The sequence below is a fragment of the Colossoma macropomum genome, unplaced genomic scaffold (genome assembly GCF_904425465.1).
Source record: "Colossoma macropomum unplaced genomic scaffold, Colossoma_macropomum, whole genome shotgun sequence".
Lineage (NCBI taxonomy): Eukaryota > Metazoa > Chordata > Actinopteri > Characiformes > Serrasalmidae > Colossoma > Colossoma macropomum.
The window spans coordinates 37,200,908-37,209,417 of NW_023494793.1; the positions used below are offsets into that span (position 1 = coordinate 37,200,908).

Sequence of the window (8,510 nt, forward strand, 5' to 3'; positions counted from 1 at the left end):
ATATTAAGTGACTAAAAAACATCACTGAAATACAATACATCATTTTTCTTCTCTTGTATTTTTTCTTCACCATGCTTGAAAATGTCACAGTAGTGAAGGAAGGATGAAGGGGACATTAGAGCTTCTCAAGAAATTTTAGTCTCTTTTCATAAGAGTGTCAAGTGTCTGCATTTTCAAAATTGCTGTTATAATATAATGTATTAGAATGCAGTAAAATCTATTGTAAATTTTCATTAAATTTGATCATGTAATAGGCTACAGGTGTTATTAACGTCATTTGCAAATCTTGAAATAATGATAATGCCGTTTAGTTTATGTATGTAAGTTCATAAAGTGTCATAAAGTGTTTAGTTTAATGTCAATAAATACCGAGAAAATAAACTGCTACATTACAGGCTCTCTTTCTCTGACATCTCAATTTAGTTTAAATGTATTTGTATAACACTTTTTACAACTGGCATTGTCACAAACCAGCTTTACAGAAATCATGAGTCAAAGCCCCAAAGGGTGACAGTGGCAAGAGAAAGCTCCCTAAGAGCTCAATAAAACAGCTGCTCCTAAGATTTCTGCACAACACTGTACATCAGTCCTAAACGCACGGTAGCAAAAACAATGTCCAAGTGATGAAAAGAGCCTGTATAATGGACATGCGAAAATGAATTCAGAATACATGACCATGTGCAGAATTCTTTAAAGAGAAAATTGCAAAAGTTTCACTGTAGTTTTACAGTTTATACAGATATACTTCACTAACGTCTATAATTTATATATTGTCCAAGGGGTGAGAGCATGTTGTTAAGTCAGTAGCCTACTTCCACTCCTTGAAAAAAAGGGTTCCCATCTCTGAATGCAAGTAAACAATTTATTTGTAACCAATCCGTCATATACAAAACATCTCATGCTGGATGGAGGCAATTAGCTCTCCCAAGACATTTGGAACCAGACAGTGGAGCAGCATAGCAAAGGCACTGGCTGCTGATGAATTTCTGAAGTCCTAAATGTTCCTATAAGCACTACTGGGGCCATTATCCACAAGCAGAAGGATGTTGCTCGACCATCAACGGGCCACGTACAGGAGCTCCTTACAAGGTTCCTGAAAGTCAGAAGAGTAGCCCAAGAGCCAAGGACCTCCTGAGTTCCAAATTACAGAGTTCCAGAAAGACCTGGAAGCAGCGGGTAAATTCTTTACTAAGAAAACAACAGGCAATGCACTCTTCCTAAAAGACCCCATTACTGAAGAAAAGGCATGTTGAAACTTGTTTGAAGTTGCTGCAGAACATTTGGAGAAGCCTGAAGATTACTGAGAGAAGTCTGTTACTGAGAGAATCTAGTGTGGTCAACAAGACAAAATTTTTTTTTTTTGGCAAGAATACAGCGCACTATGTCTGCATATGAACATAAAATACCGTTACAATTTCTATAGCATGGTTGTTTTATTAATTTACTAGCAATGTCAACTTTAAATTTCATGTGAATAGCAAAACTGAAAAAAAAAATGTTTAATAAAAAAAAACATGTTGATGTGTTGAGTACTTTTCCACCCACTGTATGTAAATGATCTCTGCCCTATATTGTGCCTCATTCAAAAATCAGTCCAGGCTGAAATAATCCTTAAAACGTGTGAATGTGTGGAGCTGAACTGCTGTAGGTCGGATGGGCAGATTTATGTAAATATGTTTTTTTATGACATCACAGAAACAATGAATCCAGCTTTGACACATTGAAACTTTAACAGTGTTTTCATTCTGTATCAAACTCTTTTAATCCTAAAAAGCAAGCAGAAGATGGTTCATGATAAGGGCCATTTAAGCTTACTTTATAAAAGCTCAGTTTTTCAGTTGAGGCACAAAAAGATCAACACATTGAGAAGAAAAAGTGACCAGTCTTATTTCTGGAGCTTACAAATAGATAAAACCTGAAAGATTACAGCATAGATTTATTAACATAAAACAGTAACACATCATACTTTATACAACATTTTTAATATAAAATTTACAAATACACATAGGCAGCATACACAAGTTTACTTTCATTATTAATCACATTAGTATTTTGTTAATACAATCCCATTTCCAAAAAAGTTGGGATGCTGTGCAAAATATAAATAAAAATAGAATGCAACCATATGTAAATCATTTAAACCCTATATTGAATTGAAAATAGTACAAAGACAACATATCAAATGTTTAAACTGAGAAATTTCAAACAATTAAAAAAAAGACCACAATATTGGCTGGCTGGAATCTTCTGGCCCTCAGACGGCACTGCATTAATAACACAGATGATTCTGTAGTGTAAATCACTGAATGGGCTCAGAAACACTTCTGAAAACCACTGTCTGTGAACATAGTTCAGCACTGCTTCCACAAATGCAAGTTAAAACTCTACCATGCAAAAACAACCTGTATATAAAGAGGATCCAGAAACACTGCCACTTTCTCTGGGCCCAAGCTCATTTAAAATGGACTGGGGCAAAGTGGGAAAGTGTCTGCTGGTACGGAAAATCAAAATTTGGAGTTCTTTTTGGAAATCGTGGACACTGCTTCCTCTAGGCTAAAGACCACAAAGCTTATTATTGGCGCACAGTTCAAAAGTCAGTATCTATGAAGTGATCATTAATGCTGAACAATAAATGCAGGTTTTGGAGCAATACATGATGCCATCCAGATGGCATTTTTTCAGGGAAGGCATTGCTTATTTTAGCAGGACAATGCCAAACCACATTCTGCACATATTTCAACAGCATGGATCTGTAGTAAAAGAGACCTCGGTGCTAAACTGACCTGCCTGCAGTCCTGTCACCCAATGAAAACATTTTGCATGTTATGAAATGAAAAATACAATAAAGGAGACCCTGAACTTTTGAGCAGCTGTGATCCTGTATCAAGCAAAAATAGGAAAGCATTTCACTTTCAAAACTATAGCAATGTCTCCTCAGTTCCCAAATCACAGAGTTTGTTAAAAGAAGAGGTGATGCAACACAGTGGTAAACATGCCCCTGTCCCAACTTTTTTGGAACATGTTGCTGGCATCAAATTCAAAATAGGCATTTATTTTTCAAAAAACAATAAAATTCCTCATTCCTCAATTATCATTTGATATGCTGTCTTTGCATTCTATTTTTATTTATATTTTACACAGTGTCCCACCTTTTTGAAATGGGGTTGTATTTCTTACACGAGTGATTATCCCAAATATGCTTTGTAGTGCATTAAAAACAAAGCAATTCATCATGAGCATTTTTCCTCCACATATAGGAAAGTGTGTGACAATAACAAAATCATTAAACCCCTTAAATGGCCAGGGCCCACCAGCAGGCCCAAAGTTATATTACACGCTTCTATAACTTAAAAATAGCTCAGCCAGTTTGCATTGAAGTCCCAGGAGTCACTGAATAATAATCTTTACTGTGTCATAAGCAGGGATTTCAAGGGGTTAATAAAACCTGGTTTAGGATTAGTAATTTCATTATTAATAACTGAACCTCTGAATTATCAATGACGTTGTTAGAATCCAATCCAATTGAAAAAAATGAACTTGGCCCTATAAAATTGTGCATGTTTTTCTCAATTTAAATGTGTTTTTGCTTCAACTAAATAATAATAAGCAATGTTGAAAACCAGTAAATTAAGCATGTGAAACACGCTTAAAGTGAACTAGAAATAATTATGTGGTGTCAATGGGTAGAAACTGCGCATGTGCATGCAAAACTTTTCCCGAGCTGACGGCAGCCATTTTCTACACCTCGTCTCTGGGAAGATTTGGGTGACCTGAGAACATTCAGTCATCTTACATTCACAAGGCAGGATATTGTATATTGTCTATTGTTTGACATTACGGACATCTAACATATTCATGAAATACGCAGAAAAATATTGCAAAAACCTAAGGTTAAGGGAGGACTTAGCAGGGCTTAAAATCCGCTAGCTAGCTAACTTAGCCAGTTTAGTTTAAACCGACACAGATTCAGAGAACACATAACGATACTCAGTCAAATAATCACTAAACTCACTAAAACTGATCGCGGTGTTTTAATTGTAAAGGTCAGTGCTTTAATTTAATGTGTCCTTCATAAGAATGTGTCATGTTGAGGTCACTTGAGGTCCTCACCAAGTTTGCTCATCAACACAACCGTTAGCTAACGGTACTGTGGACCTAGCCTAGCTAGCTAAGTAACGGCGCCATTTTCTGAAGTTCGCTGCAGACGAGTGCGTTTAGCTGCTGTGTCATCGTACAAGTACGCGGTAAAACATAGTTTATATGGTTATAGACGCGCATAACGCAACGTTGGATATAACTGATGAAAACGTACAGTTAAGGGACGACTAACTAGCATAGCATAAGTTTGTGAGGGGCTAAATTCAACACATATTCGAAGTAAACAGAGCTAGCTAGCGTTAGATAGTTGTGTCTTTGACGTGACCTGTAGCGTTAATAATCTTTTCCCGCGGAGGAAGCTGCGCTCGCTTTGCCTGTGATTTTGGATGTGATATTTGGGTGCTAGGTGTCCACAGACCTGTGTAATTTCAGCCTTAGTTAGCTAACCTAGCTAGCATAGCTAGCTCCACTGAGCCTGGGGTTTGGATATAGAGCCTGCTAACGCTATTGTAGCTAGCTAGCAAACATAGCGTTAGCAACTAGTAGGTTACAGACATCAGTTAACGCTAACTGGTTTAATTTCAACGTTTGTCCATTTAACACTTAATGCTCTGTTCGATGAACCCAGTTTGCAATGTATTGTTCCAACATGGACTCTGATACCGTTAGCGCAGCTAGCTAGTATACCGTACAGCATTTCGGCCTTTTTCGCGTTTTAGTAGTTATTTGCGGAGATACCCGAAGTCATACACGATTTAATGATTGGTTGGACTCTGCAAAATCTGCCTAGCAACCAATATGCACTTTGGTTGGTCACATTTGGGCCAATACTTTTAAAGAAAAAAGAAAAAAACGTCATCTGTGTCATCGGTTTGTGCCGTCAGTATTCCCTACACCAGCTTCCCTAAAAGGAGTAGTTTTCCGTATAGTGTTTTCCCTGCATTTTATTTGAGGTTTTATGAAATCTAAATGCATAAAAGTAGACATTAACTGATTATACTGGTTATAAAATTGAATTATTATAAACAATATGTGCAGTGAATGAGGCTACCATGAAAAAAAAGCCCAGTAAAGCGAGTCAGTGCTGTGAAGCTGCGCAGCTGAAAGGTGTCTGCTAAGGTAATTTAGCTGACGGTGTAAACTTAGATTAACAACTCAGTACTAAACATACTGTGTTTCATGGTGATAATCCATTGTTTAATACTCGTTTTAGTGTTAAATATGATGTTTAAATGTGCTTAAATGCATTTTAACTGGCTGTGAAAGTTTCCCCACCCCATTCGCATCCCTGGGTTTCCCCACCCGCCATGTTCGGGTCACGCCGGGGGTCGGTCACTATTTGCACAGATTTGATGTCCAAAGCCAGCTTAGATGGTCTTGCCAACCGATTTGATGGAAAAAAGGATATATGACAATGTCTCAGATGTATCGTTGACAAATGTCAAGAAAGTAGCTTTTATTACACAAAAAGTTGCCAGTGTACAGAATACTGAAGTGTTCGGAATACCGTGCTCACGTAAGCAAACGTTAGTGTTAGCTAACTTAACCTGCTAGCTAGTAGGCTACAAGCACCACGAAGCAGGTTTAACATTAATTTCAGCTTTCTGTTCTGTCAACACCAATCGCTCGACTTTGCTCCATCAGAATTGTAAGTGGAGATTTAGTTTGGCATAATAGAATCCATTATCTTGTTAATTAGCAAGCTAATAATAACTGTTCAGCCCTGTAGTGGAAAAGACGTTTATGTTTGCCCATATAACAGCAGAGTGTCACTGGTCATTATTATAATCAGAATATGTTTGTATATAAGATTCTCTCAAATGTGTTTTGCTTATGTGACTCCCCTGTCATTGTTACCAAGATGGGGTTTACCTTATGTTTAGTCAAACTGCATTTATGTTAAACATTATGGTCTTCAAGTGTCAAGTGGTAGATGTAATTATTATACATTGATTTTGATGCTCAATAATGCACAAACCCTAGACAGGGAATCCTGATAGCTATATTGATTAAAAGAACCTTGATGTGACTTAAATATCATAGTTGGTTTCAAACTAAAATAATGTTCACAAGATTAAAACAAATAGCTAAATATGAGTAAAATGATATATATTATTGTAAGACTATTAAATTTCAGCCAAAATAATGCACTTTTATGTTTGTCCACATGGTGAGATAAAACATTGAGGTAAAGCGATAAAACATTAAAGTAAAGATTATGTTTAAGATAAAATGTTAACATGGTCTTTCATTTAATTTTATGTAAATGTCCTCTTTGTTTATAGGTTAAGGTTGTTGAGTGCCATGTTTTAAAGGATTCTGTGGCATGTTCTAAGTCTCTGGTAAGTGCATTTTTATGATCCAGATTTGATATTTAACTATGAGGCTGTTTGTTTTGTAAAGGTACTTTTTATTTATTTGTTTTATTGTTCAAATTAGTGATATATTTTCAGTCTCTAAGATGATCGGGATTTTGATGTTCATATGTTTTTATGCTTTTATCTGTTCCTTGCACGCTTGTCAAGTTAATGTACTGTTGAAGGTATATTCTAACAAGTGCAATCAATATGTGCAGGTGAAGAATGTCCACTGTAAAAGAGAAGCCATCATAAAAGCTCTTTGTCTGCACCTGAATGATGATGGATTTCTTATCAAGGAGTACAGGGTAAGTCAGTATGTGACCTGAGCACATCACCATCATTCTAATTCAATTCTAATTTCTAACTAAGGTAAATTCATCTTATTTGATATTTGTGCTCTTTTAAATACTGTGTGTCTTCCAGGCACCTCAGTTCTTATATCAATTTCTAATAACATTTGCTTAATAAAATCAGCCCCCTCCCATCTGTGTAGTAAATCCAAATTGAAACGCGGCGTTGGTGTGTTAGTTTGTTAGCACCAACCATAGATTGTAGGTGCTAGAGTGAGAAGGGTGAACCAGAACTATCCATTTTGTAATGTGTATTTTACAATTGAATGGAGGTTTGTGGAGATGGGGGATAATTTTATTTAGATTCATCATAAAATAAGTATTTGATATTAAAAAGCTGTCGGAGGTGCCTGGAAGTATTTAGAAGAGCTCAAATGAGAAATAAACTGAAATTACTCTTTATGGAGCAAGAGAACAATGAAGTTTAGTATTAATAACAAGATTTAATTTGTAGGACATTCATGGTGAAGACATATTGAGAGACCAGCACAGCACTGAAATGGACATTTATGTCATCAGAAGAGGGTGGAGCTCTTGGAGAATATGAAGATGGTCATGCTGATGGAAACATTATTGTAGGAAACATCAAATCAGTTGCACCAGACTGCAGTAAAGCTTGGAGTAATTTATGCACTGAATATGGCTCATCACAATGGGTGGAAATGCTGCTATGAATTTGTACATTCCTTATGCCAAAGGATGGTGCAAAGCTCTCCCCTAATATTCTTGGTTTGGAGAACAAAATCGTGGGATAGTCAAAGTAGGCTGTCCATTCTGGAAATATATGGAACTTTTCACACTAGCTTCTGCTTTGATTGAAAAGCAATGGGCTTTTGAACAAATCTTAAGTCACATAAAACAAAATTCAGTGACATTTCAATGGTTTTCTATACAATATGTCAAGATCCTTGTCATGTTTAAGATCAATTTGTCTTAAAACAGCATGCAGTTAAATTTTAGTCTTTTTTGCTAAAGCTGTACAAAGTAGCCTTTTGAACAATTTGAGCTCCAAATTTTCACCCCAAATTTGCATAGTCTAACAAGCAAAATAAGGTTGTGCTAACTAGAGGCAGTGCTTTGACAAGAAGGCTGTACTCTGTAGGCACCTATTTCTGGGGCATTATTTTGATCATTGATGACAATTGGATATTGTATAAAGTCATATAACATTAATACTGTGTTATTGTGCTGTTCTATTTTTTTAAATATCTGCTGTTGTAAAGTTGCACTTAAGGTTGGTGTTATTACATAATTACTGATGTTACTTCATTGTTTCACAAATTCTGGGCCATTACTTAAGACTTAATTAATTGTGATTAAAGGCACACACATTTAGGTGAATGTGTTTATAATTGCAGTGTTCTGTTTGAAGCTTATTGTTGTATGTAAAGTTGCATTTTAGCAACTTGCCTGCAAGACAAGCAATAATATATTGATAGCAGTGCACTTTTAGAGAAGTATTTAGTCTATTTTTTTACTAGTCTGCTTTATTTTGTCTACAGTCTTGTTTTATTACTGAATATTCAGTGTTTTTCTATAGTGGTAAAGCAAATGTGTATTTTAGTTGATCCTAATATGCATGTGCATTTGATGTACCTTAATAAAGTCACTGTAATTTTTTTTTATTGTCATGATGGTCATTGTCTTGACCAGGTGTTTAAATAGATGGAACATTAAGTGTAGTTGAAGTTTAATTTGTGAA

At 35.9% G+C, this 8,510-nt stretch overlaps 1 long non-coding RNA gene across 2 annotated transcripts in view; it reads left to right on the forward strand.

Annotated features, from left to right (window-relative positions):
- Positions 1-8,304, forward strand: part of LOC118813868 — a 26,449-nt gene extending 18,145 nt beyond the window's left edge. For both annotated transcript variants that reach the window (XR_005007684.1, XR_005007683.1), the window contains 3 exons: positions 6,384-6,440; positions 6,674-6,763; positions 7,263-8,304. This is a non-coding gene — a long non-coding RNA (uncharacterized LOC118813868). The remainder of the gene's footprint in view (positions 1-6,383; positions 6,441-6,673; positions 6,764-7,262) is intronic.
- Positions 8,305-8,510: the final 206 nt, after the last annotated feature.